At 41.9% G+C, this 17,376-nt stretch overlaps 1 protein-coding gene across 3 annotated transcripts in view; it reads right to left on the bottom strand.

The window, feature by feature from the left end:
• LOC112562932 (cys-loop ligand-gated ion channel-like) overlaps nucleotides 1–13,263 on the bottom strand; it is a 77,059-nt gene extending 63,796 nt beyond the window's left edge. Inside the window, exon 1 of one of the 3 annotated variants that reach the window (XM_025236680.1) lies at nucleotides 13,176–13,263. The gene's annotated coding sequence lies outside the window, so the exon portion shown is untranslated. Of the gene's footprint in view, nucleotides 1–1,011; nucleotides 1,646–13,175 lie in introns of those variants that run through there. The other 2 variants (XM_025236592.1, XM_025236847.1) reach the window with 2 other exon arrangements.
• Between the last annotated feature and the right edge of the window lie 4,113 nt (nucleotides 13,264–17,376).

The raw sequence follows: 17,376 nt of genomic DNA, 5'->3' as shown, positions 1-17,376 counted from the left end.
ACTGATGGGGTTTGAAAGACCGACACCGGAGTCTAGCAATGAAGTTTTCCCACCTTAAGATCCAGCAGCTGTTCCTGTTTGTTCGTATTACTGGCAAAAGGTTTTTTACCTTCTTCTTCTTCTTTAAAAAGGAAGGGTGTAAAAATACTACCTGAAGACGAGTGCTCTACAGGCTATATATAACAATGTGTGCAAGAGAGGTCACTGGGGACAGGCCAGATTTAGCTGTATCCTGGGTGGACTGTCGGGTGCCAAGTATGTGGCTTTTCACCGTTGTGCTTATTGTGTCAGGCAAGAGAGAAAGAGAGAAGGTGGGAGGATCATTTTGAGTTTTTCTCTCCTTTTTTTTTTCTCTATCCTCTTTCTGGGACACTCACAGACCCACGCGCAGACATTACACATGTAAGCAATTTTACACAACATGGCTACGTGCAACAACAGGGTCTTACCTGTAAATTACATACAAAGACATCGTAAACACCAATATCAACAAGTACAAACAGTTGCACACTCACGCATGAACTTTCACATATGCACACACGCACTGATCCACTCACTCACATGCGATAGAGAGAAAGGTGGAGGGTTCAGCAGCAAATATGTTAGAAGATAAGGAACCTATTTATAAGGGTAAAATCTGATTTGAAAAGGGGAAGAAAAACGTTTCTGGAGAAACAATTACGAAGGGGAAGCAGTCAGAAGGGAAGAATAGCAGTTCTTTTCGTCTCATTAAAATAAACAAAATATTTACAAAAAGTAGCTAAATCTAAAAAATCAAACGAAGCATCAATTACTAGTAAGGTAAATTACCGTTATTATCATTCTGATGAGCTGTGTGAAAGAAATACTTGCCTGAAACCTAAGGCTTCCAGCACTCCTCGATCACAACAGTTTGAACACCAACATCTTTGCACGACAAGCATTTAAAATGAGTTTTCACTGAACATGAAAAAACAAAACCCCGACAGGTGACTGCGGTGCATTCAGTTCTGATCGGAAGAAACAATTTACCTTTCCCTCTTTTTTCTTCGTAGTGATGACCAGCGAGGAATTTACTCCGAGCACAGCATTCGTCATAACATTAGTGCAACCTCAAGAGGCGCCATGGACGTGGCAAGAAATGTTTAGTAAACCTCTAATCCTCGTCTGGAATCCTCATTGTCCCTTTTTCTGCTTTGTTTGCGTCTTCTGTCACCTTTTCAATAAGCACCAGGGGTACACACAGTAATCGGCATCCATTCGTCTCAGGGAAAAAAGTCTGTTGCCCGACTCCGTCAAAGAGCGCACACACACCACACTGCAACATCCAGGTGAAAGCCACTAAGCACACACGTAGGCCCCTCCCTGCATAAGCCTAAACAGCAAAAGAAGCTGGTTTATTCCGAAGCGAAAAGAATTCACAGGAAAAGGTGTAAACAGTAAACACGAATACACACACAGGCCCACGAAGCTGTTGCAGGCGTCCTGTCCCTACTGAAGCTGATGGTGGTGTGCAGCCACTTCCTGTGAAGCAGAGCGAGGCAAGCGCGAGAGTGGATGAGGCTGAAGATGTGTAGGTTGCTGCCACAATGCGCTGACTGCACGGCGAGCTTGAAGAAGCAGGAGGCCCTAGGGTAACATGGAGTGTCAAAAAGGAAAGCTCCCTACTACAGCTGCAGGTAGTAAGGACCGCCGTCACTGCCGAACACCACAAGCACAACATTACCACTCAGTGAGTGCGTGCCAGCGCAAAACAGCATGAAGAGAGAAAGAGGGGGAGGGGATTCAGGAAAGGGGGAGAGAAGGATTATGAATACAGCTATTCAGGTCCCTTTGTCTTGTTATAGCAAGACAGGGACTTGGGAGTTGTTTAGATTACGATGATGAGGTTGGGGGGTGAGATAGAGGGGGGATGGAAATTGGAGTTGAAGAAGCGTTCGAGTTTTATGGATGGGATGACAAATACCTTCTCCACCTCCTTCCTCTTCACTTCCATCATTTGTCAGTGCACACACTATGCACGCGCATGTCGTACAGCAGCTTCGACATGGACTAGTCATACACGCTGACCCATACCTACCTGATATTCATTTAATTACATTCATCTTATGTTTATTCAAAATTTATAGACATAAACCGCACTGCATTACATACACAGACACATACATAAATGTTGTGTACGTACTCACACACACACATGCAAACACTCCCATGCGCAAGCTGTTCCTGGCAAGACCGCTAGCTCGCGCGTCCGCACGCGCACTCTTTGCTTCCCGGCATGCATCAGCAGCGTATTTACGAGGCTCTAAGAGGGAACCGGATAGTAAGAAGCGAGCGGATGATACACACATGCCAAGAAGCATGTCGAAAGATAACGCTTGTTTTGTAGGCCGCTGCGGGCTCTGGTATCACTCTGGGTGACGTAACATCCTGCGAAACGTCCCTGCAAGCCAGCACAGGCGAGCCGTTAACCGAAATTGATGAGGAGTGTTTTCTACCTGGCTTTCTGTACAAATCTGACACCTGATGGCTGGGTTGTGGGAGAACAAGGCGGAACAGTGGTGGTGGTGGTGATAGTGGGAAAGAGGGGTTGGAGTAGCCGGGGAAAGGAGAAATAAAAGAAGAAAACTATTCGTAAACATGCAAGAACGCACGCTCATTCATCTGCACACAACTACCTCAACTCAAACACACAAACATTAAACCATTTTGAGTAACTATTGCCTCAGACGCCTCTCTTCCATATGTTCTGCCTAAAGATTTCCCAATACGAAAGGCTTCCAGTTATAGGAGAGAAAAAGAAAAAAAAAAAGAATAAAGACCGAAGTGTGCCACGTTTTCTGCAGGAGTAACTCGGTCAAACGCACATCTCGGTGTGGTGGATGTCTTGTTTATTTTCTTGGAGGGGGCCGGGAGGGTTTTTTTCGCAATATCTTGCAGACCTTTTCGCGCGAAGCTTGAGCGTGAGCCCCTCCGACAGGGGCTTAACAAGCAAGATCTCTTTGATTGCACTTCGTGGTGTGACTTTTGTGTTAGATGATCCTGATAATCAGACGACTCGGCCTTCCTTCCCCTTGCTGGGAAGACAACTAAGGCCTCATCAGAGTGAGTTATATGCGTCGTTGTGTGAAGTGAACGCGATAAGAGTTGTGCTGGCTCGGCCCTGCTGCTGCTGCTGAAAGATTGTTGTCTCCCTTACTTGAACCATTGTTTCAGTGTGTAGTGTCCTGTCTTTTTTCTTGTCTTTCTCTCTCCTACCTTCCTCTTTCTGTTTGTGCTGGAGGAGAGTTGGAGGCGGGGGAGAGGCAAAAGAACAAGAAGATAAGACACGATGAGGTGAAATTAAATATACTGGCTGGAGATGTAATAAGTCCTTAGTCTGACTTCTTTCGTACATATATCAAGCCTGCGTTCGAATTCGCATTACCTCGGCTGAATATTCAGTTGTTTTACGATCAGTAAGGTGTGCACAAGAGGATACTACTACATTTACAAGCGAAGGTGATCGCCACTTTGGTGGACATCCTTGCAGGTGTGCGATTCTATCCATTACCTGATACAATTAGTTCATGTGTTTGAGAAACAAGCGATGGACAGATGGATGGGCGGATGGATAGTTTAAACCTGATGTTTCAGCATCAGCTACTTAGTCTGAAAAGAGGACTTACCTGTTTGCAATTGGATATCGTCCTACTGACAAAACTGTTCATTTAGGGTCACCCTCGTTTCTTAATTTTCCTTGGATGTGATGAGGTTGTCGGAGCTAAATTTGTCATTATTTATCCTCTTGTCAGTGAATGCCTCACTGATGTAGCAATTAACTCGGCTACATGTCTGAAAGTTGGCGGTAGATCACATTGCCTTTCTCCCTCAGCGAATATTGAATTAAACGAGTCTACGTCACACACTGCATAATGTTTGGGCCTGCAACTGGTGCCGAGGCTGAAATAAACCGTCTGGATAAACAGCTGTCGTGATTCCGTCGACAGGACGTCATCAAGTCCTCCCATTAATTTATTTCTTTAATGTCGTGCACAAGAAGGATGCAGGTGAGTTGGGTTTTTTTTTTAAATTCGCCACGAATTCTTGGCAACATGCATACTAATTAAAATGAAAATTAACTCTAAACTGACAAACGAGTTCTGGCCCCTGCTGCTGCTTATCTCCCCTTTAAGCTTTGCGCTGTATACAGGACATCGCAGGTAGTTAATCTAAGGGGGCAGCGGAACGAAGTGGGAGGCTCAATGCAACAGAGCCGATGCGCAGAAAGCATCTGGTTCACGTTCTTGTGTTGAAGTGGCAGAAAGTTTAATTATTGGGAGTAAGATCCTTCACAGATCCTCGACAACGCCAGACATTCCCTGGCGCGCTAGCTTATAGCCCTTGTTAAAGATCTTAAGCTCTCGGATCGCAACAAGATGGCGCCTGCGCATCATCTCCAGTAGCCGACGTGTCCTCCTCGGCTGTCTATAAATATAAACTAAAATCTAATGTTGTTAACTGTGAGCTAGGGGGCTAGGCAGGAGAAATAACGCCATCTGGCTATGGAAAGAGAGTTTGAAAGTTGGATTGTTATTAGTGATTAACGTTGCCTCAAAGAAGGCTGTATATCAGGGAAAATGGAACTGAAGAAGGAGACTGAATGCAAGACAAGAAATCGGCGAAAGCAAGATGAACAGTCCATGGAACTAAAGACAGCAGTCACACAAGATGGACAATCAATGGAAGTAAAGTCAGTGAAATCAGGATGGGTGGGTGGTTGATGGCGAGTGGCTATAGCGTCTGTCACAACGAAAGTGAGAATGGGTGGGTCCTATATCGACTTCGACATACCTGCCTCTCAATGTGACACCTGTTTTCAGGGTTGACCGTCAGTGGGTTTTTTTGTTTGTTTGTTTTTTATTTTGTTTCTGTTTTTGTTTTGTTTTTGTTTTGTTTTTTTTATCATGTAGACTGGTTTGCTCCACTGTGTGTGTGTGTGTGAGAGAGAGAGAGAGAACGAGTGCTAAGTTTTCATTTGAATTATGGCGAATGAATTAAATAATAAGTGTGTGCTCGTGTGACTCCATGCCTTGACTCCACCTTGGTCGGACGTCAGGCATTCTGGCAAGCCAGCAAATATGTGGCAAGTCAGTAAATGTAAGACAATCAACGATTCTTTTCATTTTTGCATATTCTGTCAAACTTGTCAAGTTGAGTGTTGTTGTTGTTGTTGTTGTTGTTGTTGTTGTTGTTGTTTGTTGTTGTTTTTTTGTTTTTTTGTTTTTTTTGTTTGTTTTTTTGTTGGTTTTTTTTTAGGAAGAGGTCTTTTGGGCTTTTACTTTTACACCTGATACCAGTACGGTGCTCAAATCATCATTTCTGAACACAATGAAAGTGGCTTGTGGCTCCTCGTCACCAGGGAAGAAAAAGGCGTCGAAGATCGTCAGCAGAACACTTCTATAGACGAGGCCTGCCCGCGCAAATAGGATGCCTAGCTGTATATAGGCGTTAACATAGCTTGGCACACACACAGAGATAGAACACCCTCCAGCATGCCTGCTACTCTCTCTGCCGTGGGACCGATTTCATTATTCCCCTCGTTTAACCCCAACCCACTTCGTCTGTGTTTATGAAAGATAAACAGATAACAAACGCCCCAAGGAATGTTTTCCTTCGCGATTTCTGGCCACAGAGAAGATCTTACAGTGATTCATAAGTGGTAACTCCAGGCGCCTTCCAGACAAGCCTTGCAACAGAGTACGCTCCCTTTACAGCATTCCAACGTCTGCAGAAGCCGTGTCCTATCACCGCACGACGTCATGCACGTGCTGCAACCTGGCCGACACGCGCGACCTCTCTCTCCCTCTGTCTTTCCTCATGAAGATTATGTTTGAGTAGCAAAGATAGGCGCTGTCTGCGTCAGGAAACTGCAGCAAAATCTAGCAAACTAATTTCTAACCTGCATCACTAAATTTAAAAAAAAATATTTTTAAAAATAAAAAAAAAACGGTTCTTCAGGTAGTAAGTAGTTTCTGGATAAGAAATCGTGATTATTATCAGTGGTGGTAGTAGTCGTTAACTCTTTTTTTGGACTTGACTGGTCGCCACAAAGTGCAGACTACTTTCTGTTGCCCTGAATGTTTTGCAAGCACCTGCAAAGAAGATTGTGGAATATACACATATTTCTGTGTAAATATATGTTTATATTGCCAGGGGTAGCCTGGGGAGACTGGGAACAAATTGTTTGTCCCGGGATTGATTTCTCACGCGAACCCTAACAGATATGATTCTAACGTCAACTCTGCATCGTTTACTTCAGGGGCGGGGACCAAGGTAGGCGAAGGAGGGACCCGAAGAAAGGTTCTCCAAGCTCTTTGTTTCAGTTATGGACATGAAGGGTTGAAGTAGTCAAGTGCAGTTAAACATTTGTTCCAAGAAGGGCATCTGTAATCACGTTTTGCTGCTGGTTCAAACTGACTGTCTGTTTGTCCTGTCCGTCGGTCCGTCCGTCACTCTCTCTTTTAGGATACATTATAAAATGAATTTAATGTCAGTGATTTGTCAACATGTCGTCATCGCTTGCTCCTGCACCCCCTCCCGTGAACTGTTTGAACTCTCCTTGCGCTTATGTTTACAGAGACTAACATAATGGTAAGACACCCCTCACCAACCCACCTTCCTCACTGCAATACCTTTGCCGTCCCCAGGTAAGAAATCGTTATCCACCTTTTACAATATTTATGAAGTAAACCGAACTACTGCGCCTCGAAGTGAATGTAGCGTGCCGGGGTCAACACTCAACCATTCTTGCGGTAATCCTGCGTGTTCATGAACACTGTTAAACAATTCTTGTGAGCCTGCACACGTGCTGTTTGACGGATTTATCATTAATCATGTTATTTAACAGGTTTGTTATGCCTTGAGAGATGCTGACCTAGAAACGGTTATATAAGAACCTGCCATTCCAGCAATCTCTTACCCTGACGACCTAAAGAAAAGAATTTTAATATCGCATCATCACTTATCGCATTCTTGCTGGCAATGAACAGATAACCCTTGTTGTACAAGTCACGCTGTTTAATTTTTTTTCTTAACCATGCGAGACATAAAATTTCTTTAAAGTCAAACCAACTTTATAGTATTTCTATAGGATTTCTCGCTTATGTTTTGTTTCTGTACGACCCACCTCACGGTTATTTTGTGTATGTCAAGGACAATGCAACAATCAGTACGCAGTCTGATTAAGACAACGGCTTTCCTCAGTTTGAAATAATTCAAAATTTTTTGCCTACGAGGTGTCTTATGGGAGAAAAATTTATAGATGATCAGGAAAGAGAAATTCTAGACCACAGCATTTTCAAGTGACATTGTTGGAGTGTGTCGACATGATCTGATATTTTGTCAGACCTCGTGAGTCTGACATAGGCTGACAAGCTATCGGATCACGTGACACAAAAGTCAACTTAAAGTGTTTGGGGCGTTTCCTGTCCTTGGTAGATTGCGCGATAAAAATCCCGACACGGTCGCCAAGGTCCTTGTGAACTCAATATCGTCCAGTCTAACATGTTCGACATTTTCAAGGTTGTTAGATACCCGAAGCAAAAATCCCTTGAAAGTACCCGGATAAAAAGATCGATAACATGACCTAGTTTTTCAACACACCCGGCTTCATTTGCGGTACACCCGTCCTCGGCCAGCGCAGCCGCATGCAACCGAACCGTTAATCTTCCACACAAACAACATAGACCGTGTGTTTTAAATCAATGATTAGCCCAGAATGCTCTCTGGCTCGGTCTGAATAATATTACACAATAATAAAAAAATCTTTTTGTTTACTCGTTATCTGCACAGCGGATGCTGATCGAATCGAATCCTCAGTGGCGTTCTAGCAGGCTGCGGGGTCAAACCCTGAGAATGGCCAACCTCTAAAGCCTAATGGGAAAAGTTTGTTAGCAAGCAGCGAGGCAAGCTGGACCCAGTAAACCACAGCCAACAGAGAAATCCCATAAGGTGAGCGGCGCCTCCAACTGCGTGGACGGTAAGTGAAGGTGGGAGGCAGGCAGCCATCAGCGGTTGGCGACTGTGGTACACAGGTGTTAGCAGTTCCTGTACACGTGCAGTGTTTATACTGCTACGTTCCCATTAACTGAATTTACATATTGTAAACAAGTAATAAATACTACAACGTTGCAGCAGTTTTTATTTTAACTTTCTTTTTCGAGTCAGAAGCCAGATAATTACTGAGCGGATTGGCAATCTCTCTCTCTCTTCTTCATCTTTGCTTCCTCTCTCCAGGGCGTGTGTGCGTGAGTGCGTGAGTGCGTGCGCGTGAGTAGTCTGGTAAGTTCTTCTTGTTTTCAGCCTCTGCCATCCTTCCACGTCCTCTCTCTTTTTTTTCTCTTTATTTCTCTTCCTCCCCCTTCTTTTCTGCACCCTCAGAACCATCCGCGGTTGTTTGAAAAAAAAGTTATAAATGTTCATTTGCAAAACTATTTCCAAGGCATCCGTGCCCATTCACCTTTTTAATTGCCAACAGTGTCCATCTCGAAAGATTCATTGAAATAGCCTTCACGTTTTTCATACACTCCCCTTTATGTTGCACGGTGTGGGGTTTTCCGTATCCGGCCGCGACGCTATGCCATCCGGCCCGCGAAAACTTCTGCCACAGTGCAGGAAATCGCATGTTAGTAAACTAAAAGAAAACCTTAAAAAAAAAAAAAAAAAAGGAAGAAGTATTTATCCCCACGTAGGGGCGTTTCCCAATCTTTTTTTTTTTTTTTTTTTTTTTGCGATGGACGAATATTTCGATTCAGTGCTCCGACTTGGTGTCTCTACGATGAGGCCGGACATTCAGAAGTTGGTTTCGGGAAAACAACTTCAAATATCCCACTAATTAATATATAATTAATGGTAAGTACAACTTGTTTCTAATAAAAAATGGTATCTGCTCTATTTTTTTTTTCCTTTTTGTATTTTTGCGGTGAAGTGGCCCGCGACACGGCTGTCCGAAATGGATATGGCCCGCAGGCCGAAAAAGGTTGGGCATCACTGCCCTAGACTGGCCTAGAGCAAAGAAACAAATCAGAAGGTGTCCGGTAAGTCCAATGCAGACAACAACCGCGCCACCCTGACCCACATGACCACATACGTTCCATGGAGACAACCCGAGCTCCTCTGAACCCTCAAGTCCCACCATCTGCACGACCCACGATCAAGGAGCGCCATGCCAAAGACAACCAGCTTAGTACAGCCTAGGTGACAGCCTAGCTTTCCTAAAAGTTATCGTTTGTGTCTAGTTAAGAAGTACTAAAGCTACTGAGGGCAGGGTTGTTTCCCTTGTTTATGCTCAGAAAAGATAAATACCGTTTTAATTACGATGTTTCTTCTGTTTTCTTAGTGGCAAATAATGTAAAAAATATGGTAAAACATTTTCTAAAAAATATGTGTAATATTTTTACAAAAAGTCTTACAAAACTTGCAGTTATCTATATTAAAAGCTATTTAATTTGCATGCTATGCTGCTCAACCCGAATATCACGGAAAGCCAGACTATACTGTTGTCAACGTTAGCGGCATTAGATTTACAGGTTTGCTGTCAACAATTCAAAAGGCGATGTATTCTAGTGTCGACAGTTTGAGATCCGATATTTCCTCCCCCAGAGGATGTCGGATTTAAACTGCATGTCGACCGTCTCGTTATGGCAGGTGCATGTCCCACTTTTCTCACGGGTCGACCTGCCACCCACTCCCCAGAAGGGGAAATAACAATTCAATGTCAAATAATAGAACTTGCTAATAATAAACATGATGTTACTCTTGATGACCATTTGGTCATTGCAGTGTCGTCTGCTCGATCGCTCTCTTTTATCTCTGAACTGCTAGCACACTAGTACGGTTTCACTGTATACATGAACATTATTATATACATTATTACTTTATACATGAACATCTATTATTATTTTGAAACACATGTCCCTGTACAGTATATAGTCTACACTTGTGGCTCTCTGCCCCGCAGGGACCCGCGTACTGCCAAGGCTGCCTCTGTATGGTGTAATGACATGTCTCTCTATTTTTTTTTTTTTTTTTTTTTTTTTTGTGGCAGCATCTCATACCGGAGAAGTGTCTGCATCCTCCAAAAGGCAGAAGATACATTGAAATGAGAAGCAGATGTTTCTGACAGTGCTTTTATAAAACGAAAACCAGTCCCAAGAAAGATATCGTTAGTGCTTCTCTTCTTTTGATTGCCATTTGCTTCATTTTTTTTTTTGTTTTTATACAAACAACTCCAAAAAATCATGATCATGACACTTTTTGTGATTTGATATCAATTTTGCTTGTTTGATAAGCCATTTCTATGACAAGAATAGCACATCACCGGTTCGGACCACTCTGAGGCAAACAGCCTCACGATTAAAAAGTAAGTGTTCTTACGGCTCTCGGCCCCGCATAGGATAGTTCGATAGTTCGATAGTTCGGCGTGACCGGCTTTTCCTTTGTGTGGGTTTCCTCCAATTTTGTCTAGTTTAGAGTTAATGATGCAGTTAAGGTCTCCTGCAAGAATATGAAAAAAAAAAAAATCCCAGAAAAGAACAAAACCAAAACCAACAAAAAAATTAAAATTAAAAATAAATGGTATGTTCTATTTTTTTAATTTTTTTTTTTTTTTTTTTTTTGTAATTTTTGCGGTGAGTCGGCCCGCGACACGCATGTCGGAAGGGAATATGGCCCCCAGGCCGAAAAAGGTTGTGCATCACTGCCTTAGACAGTATAAGTGATAAGGACATTTTTGTAGAAATGATTGTCTCGAATAAAATCTCTGAAAACGATTACATGTAAGTACAGGTAGTCCTCGACTTACGACGGGGATCCGTTCTTACGCTGCGTCGTAAACCGAATTTCGACGTAAGTCGGATCATCCATTCATACAGTGCTGTACCATAATAACAGTACAGTACTGCAAACACTTAGCCTATCCAAACACCTATCCTAACACAGTACCCTACATAATTATCAATAAACATAAGTACAGTAAAATATTGTAGTACAGTACGTTTAATAATGAAATACTGTACTGTAAGAGCTGTAACAGTAATAAACAGTGTACAGTACTGTAATAAACAAAGATAACAATTCCAAAAGGAGAACAGGCTTGCTTATTGGGAGGAAGCCGCAGAAGGCGCTGGAGATACTGGGGCAGCTGAGTCAAGAGGTAGCTGAGGTAGAGGATACAGGTACAGGATCTGTTGCAGGCCTCTCTACCTTCTTGAAGTACTGCTGCAGTTTAGTTTTGAAGGAGAACATCTTCTTCTCCTCCAAGATCTCCTTGTAACACCTAAGGGAATCCATGACTCCTCTGCCAACCCTAGTGTACCTTTCCATGTTGTGATCCTCAGCCTCAAACCTTGACAACCCTTCCTGTATCAGGGCAAAACCTGCTGCCAAGCCTTGCCTTGTAAATCTCTTAGGTTCTGGGGTTGGTATGTCTTCCTCTTCCTCAATCATCTGCTTCTCCAGTTGAATAAGGTCCTCAGCAGATAACTCCTCTCCATGAGATGCCAGTAGCTCTGTGACATCATCCTCCTCCACCTCCAGATTCATTGTCTTACTCATATCAACAACGTTCTTTTTGACGCTAGTCACTGTCTCTTGGACCTTTGTGACATCATTCACAAACTGAGGACAGTTTTTTCCACACACCATTCATACTGGTCTGCTTAACCTCATCCAAGGAATCAGCAATGTTATTCACAGCATCAAGGATGTATGTTTTCCAAAAGTCCTTTAGAGTCAAGTCCTTATTCTTTTCAGTTGCTGCTAAAGCATTACCAATGACCCTTCGGAGGTAGTAGGCCTTGAATGTAGCAATGACTCCTTGGTCCATAGGCTGTATTAGGGCAGTGGTATTAGGTGGAAGGTAAACCACCTTGACATTAGGGTTAAAGTCATCCAGATGGGCAGGGTGTCCAGGGACATTGTCCAGAATTAGCGACACCTTAAAGGGAGGTACCTTGGAGGTACAATACCGCTTCACGTCTGGCACAAAATGGTTGGTGAACCAGTAATCAAACACTGCAAGTGTCACCCATGCCTTCCTATAAGACTTCCAGATGATTGGTAGTTGACCATTTGAAATGCCATTGAGTGCCCTTGGATTCTCAGCCTGATACACCAGCATGGGCTTCAAGTCCCCAGCATTGCATTGCCCCCAAAAAGCAAAGTCAGTCACTCCTTGCCAACTTTATGACCTGGTGCTGATTTCTATCATGAGTGTCGTAACCGCGAAACGACGTAACTCGAGACCGTCGTAACCCGAGGACTACCTGTAGTTATTTTGTTGGCTGTGTTACAAATCCAAATTTGCTATCATACAGTTTTGTTCACAAGGAGCTTTTGTGTAGTTATGTTTGGCAATAGAGAAGTTGGTGGAAAGAAGTCTTACGAACAGAAAAAACATTTTTGACTACTCTCCTTACAGGCAACAGTGCCAGGGGCAGGCCCCCAACTCCTCTATTCTCAGAGTTGCCCACAGGTCGTTAACACACCTTCCTTGGCTGCAGGCCCCATTAGCGGCTGCTAACCTCTGCTAGCTTTATGCCTCAATGCACATTCTTCTAGACCAAGAGTGGTATATCATTATTTGGTATGATCCTACCGAAGCATGAAGGACTCAAAATTAAATAAATTTAGGAGCTAGAGCATAGAGTATGTCACAGGATAGACACGTATGCCTCTTGCTGGCTGCTTGAGGGCCATCTACCTGTGTTGAGGTACATTAGTCACACTCACTCAGTACCAGGCAGACTAAGATGTTGCAAAACTGTTCACACATTGAAGAAACACTACGCTTCACCAAATATAGCAGTTAGAACTTTCAAGCTGATAATTTTCTTTGTTCCTCAAATGATGTTACCAATATTCAACACTACTCCACTAGTCCTATATCGCATATTTGAAACTACACTTCTCCACGTGCAAATGCTATGGTATTCTTTCATCAGAGATTTTCTTGAAAGAAAAAGAAAATAAATACACTGACCAATGCCGGAACCACTTGACAGCCCGCCTGCCCCTCTCGACAGGCCTGATACTAGATACCCGGGGTTGGGGGGGGGAGCTGAGGCACAGGACTTATCTTTCGCCCGAGACACACACACAAAAAAAAGTCTAGCACCGGCCCTGCTAAGAATATAAGGAAACAAAATATACTATACCTTCAAAAGGGTAGAGAGGCCAACATCTGTATATGTGATACCCGAGGAACAATTACAGACCAAGTTTTGTGGTCGCTGCAGCAAAAGTCCTCCTTGGGCCAACGGCTCAGTGTCTGGAGCAAGAGGGCGCCATCTGCTATCGGGCCTGTGTTCGATCGCGTGCCCACACCTTAACACGAACCCATCACGTGCAGCATAACTACTCTGAAGCCATTCGTCTCTAAGGGCAAGGGAGAGAGGGGGGAGGTAGACTGGGCGGAGGTGGAGGGAGGCATCTAGATTTGATCCCCTTCCTCTTCATCGTTCTCGAGGTCTCTATGATTTACCTTGAGATTTACCTTTCCTTCAGAGGGTGATCATTGCAGTAAAGCAGTTAAAATAATTTTTTAAGAAAGAAAGAAGATTTATGCTCTTTCCTTGCTTCAATAAATAATAAATGAGAAGGCGTGCATCGTCATCGTGTCCCCTGAAGCAACCAAACTGCTGCTGAAGTCAAGACCTGGACGACATGAAAACTCTCTCTGTTCTGTCCACGCATGCGTGAAACTAGCTGCTGCACTTCCGATGCGGCCTTGTCGACGGGGTGACAAACAATGCGTGTGTCTGGTCATTCCCGTGCGCTACACGGTCCGAAGAGAGTCAGGGTTAGTGGAAACTTTGTCAGCATCGAGGCGAAAGAGGGAGGTCTCCTTGTTCCTTTTGTCCTCGATCTCGTTTTGTGTAAACAAAGAAATTTTATGCTGTCACAAGACGAGGCAAGCTATGTTAAATATTGTAGTTCTATAATGTTGGATTTTAACGGATGATTGGGTAAAACTCGGTGCAAAATGTTGTTGTCCTTAAAATGGGTGAATACCACCACCAACCACCCATCCCTCCACACACACACACAATGCTCTCCAGACCGACAGAGATCACCATGCACACAAAGAGGTCAAGATCGTGACATCACGTTTGTGCAGGGATGCACCCGATTAACATAAGCTCTCCTTAAAGCCTCTACAAAGCAAACGTATCCATGAACAATCTCGACATTTTCCTCCGCATGGTAATATTTGTAGACGTGAATCGGGAAAGTGAAAATGATGTATTCACCCAGATGTCGGGAAATAGCATTTCGCATTACACTTTACCAAATTATTAAGATGCAAAACTGTGCCCCCTCTAGTTCTTTACCGCAGTTATACTTTTCATCGTTTGTTTGAGTAGTCTGCTCTTGATTTCGGTACATCCACATTCCATGGTCTGTCGTTAATTGATTAACTGATTGATTGATTGATTGATTGATTGATTGATTGATTGAGTGACAAGCTAATGTTAAGTGAGCTGATCGATCTGTCTAGACGTACTTCTTTCGTGGGTAAGACTATGCTGCTGCAACATCTTTTGCTAATGGTTATTAACACGGTTATGTGGATATATTGGTGATATAGATGCTGATATTTAATTTAATTTGAATTTGTGTTGAGACTTTTTATACTGTGTCATATTATGTCGTACTACATACATATGCTACATACGTATTTAAGTTGCTAATTTTCTTTTTTATCTATAAAGGTTTAATGCATATAAATATATATCTTTGATTGCCTGTAGCCTTTGTATAAGCACGGTAGACTTGGATAGTGAGCTAAAAAATCGGCCATAGTCTTTACATTAAGATTTTTCATTAAAAAGAGCATTTAAATATCGAAGAGATGGATAGAGATAAGTTTTTTTTTGACAGTGAGACTTTTAAAACTAGGCATTATATTTGTACACCTGATTATGAGTTTAATAGATGACGAAGATGAACTTTGTATTCTGTTTTCGTTATCTATTAATAGGCATGATAATGATAAAAGGCATTAACAAAGACGACGACGGAATTGTTGTTGTTGGCGTTGTTGATGTTGGTGTCTGGAGTTAAAGACAATTTTGAGTTCAAGCAGTCGAAAATGCAACGGTCAATCAAAGTAATAATTAATTTTATGGATTTCTCCAAACTGTCATCAGAATGTCTCACATATAAAGCCCCTGCTTTGTCAGATGTTGCTGTTTTGCTTAAAAAAATTTATTTCAAAACACAATTTCGATTATTTAATGAAAATGGTGGGAGGAGGTGTGGTTGGATTCTTCGAAGAAGGACAAAAGGGAAATAACTGAAACTTTTCTTTCAAGCATCTGCAGATTGTCCTCCCTTGGTTGCTGTCAACTCTCACTTTTCATTTATTTATTTCATTCTTTGTTTTATTTTTTATTGCCTAGGATGCATTTTAGCCATAAAAGGTAGAATAAACAATGCAGGATATAATATACAATAACAATCTTATATAATCATTACATTTTGCAACTTGATATGGTGGCAGAATATGGCAAACGATTAAGATATCCCCTACATTCAGACCCCTACACCAATGTGTAAAATATTTGTTTCTAATCTTTTTATAAGTTTTATACCATAGAGTGTTAAAATACCATATTTGTAGCACATGGAAAATGTTATTGGGTACCTAACAATGAGAAATTTTGATTTTAATCAACGTTTTTCATTCAAAACGTACAAGTATTTCAAAAATGCATACACACAATACAATATGTTATATACCAAAACGTTTTGTGGTTTTATAAACTAGAGACAGTAATCTAAAGGATGTCATAAGATCTTTTTGTTATCTTAAGAGGTCTAGGAGATATGACCAGTCAAACATGGTACCCATCCGTAAACTCGGCAAATGATTGTTTTTGTCTGTATAAATGCCAATTTCAGCGAAATTAATGTTCCTACCAGGATATCCTTACGTCATCCTTTAGTTTATGCAATTCTAAATAAAACTACAAAATTTTAATATTGTAGCACAAGTATATCTTGAGATATGGTGTTTTGTTTTTAAGACCTTGCATCAAAAACGGAAATCAGAAAAATTAAAGTTTAAAGATTGAAAATGAAGATATCTTTATCAGAAAACCACATGATATTAAAGCACGAAAGAAGCAGATGACATTTTAATGTAATTCTCTAAGTCAAAAATATTTAAGCAGACGGTAAGTCACGCAGGTATTATTTGCATTATATATTTATATATTTGTTGTCATTCTTCTATACACTGATATTTTAAACGTTGCTTTACAATTATTATAAACTGACGGATAGAAAACTAGAAGTAAAGCAAGCTGAATAAAAGACCCAGGGCATCTAACAATGAAAGTACATAGACAGACCAGAGTTGAGTTATCAAATAAAATTTTACGCAAGTAGAACGGAAGGACATAATTCTTGTGCTCATCCACCCTACACACACACATACATCGACACTGTCACCACCTACAGCCTTGTCGCTCGTCAGAAGCCACAATTTGTTTTACTTTTTTTTTTTCTTTCGTGTCGCAAAATTTTATCTGCTAGCGCAGTTCCTTGAAACTGTTTTCACCTACTTGAGAGAGAGATAAAAGGAGTGTATTTATAGACAACGCACTCTATGTATATCTATTTGAATTTTTTTTTAAAAGATGTAGCTGCTTTGTGTTTGATAGCGGGACTGAGGATGCTTGACGAGATAGGCCAGAGACAATGTTCAACCGATGTTCAAGCAATCTCCAAGCGATTATATTTTATCGTCTGCGATGTACATGTATTATTAAACGATAACAACCTCTTCGGTGTTTAGGAGATTGTTTGGTCCCTCTTCCACCAGTCCATCCACCCTTCTACTCTCTCAATAACTCTTTCTCTTCTCTCTCTCTCACCACAAATGCACATGTTTGCCCATCCGTAACAAGCGGGTACCTATTTCAAACTGACTTTTCCATATCTTAAAACAAAAACCCTGCTGAAGAATTCTAGACTAAGTTCTTTAGTCACCTGACACTTGGAACTCACGCACGTGTTGTGTACAGCCAGTCGGGTGGTCTCCCTCTAGTTTATTTTCTCGTGTCCTCTTAAGGTCTTCCCGTGTCGTGCATTCAAACACATTCAGGCTACAGTGCACTTTTCAACTTTTGTAGTTTCAACATATCCTGAACACCCACGTCTTCCTACCCACAAAAATTGTCTAGCTGTTTTTCTCCAACCATGGAATCACTTGATACTTATGGTAGTGTACAGAAATTTGTGCCTGTTCAACTTGTGGCTACAAAAACGATGACGGACCGTAAAATCTGTGTGTGTATGTTTAAAGCTTAAAATTCTGTAATCGTTAACAACTTCTATTTGTAGACATGA

This window comes from Pomacea canaliculata, linkage group LG1 (genome assembly GCF_003073045.1).
Source record: "Pomacea canaliculata isolate SZHN2017 linkage group LG1, ASM307304v1, whole genome shotgun sequence".
NCBI lineage: Eukaryota > Metazoa > Mollusca > Gastropoda > Architaenioglossa > Ampullariidae > Pomacea > Pomacea canaliculata.
The sequence above is the reverse complement of the archived record's forward strand: the minus strand, read 5'-3'. Positions and strand labels throughout refer to the sequence as shown.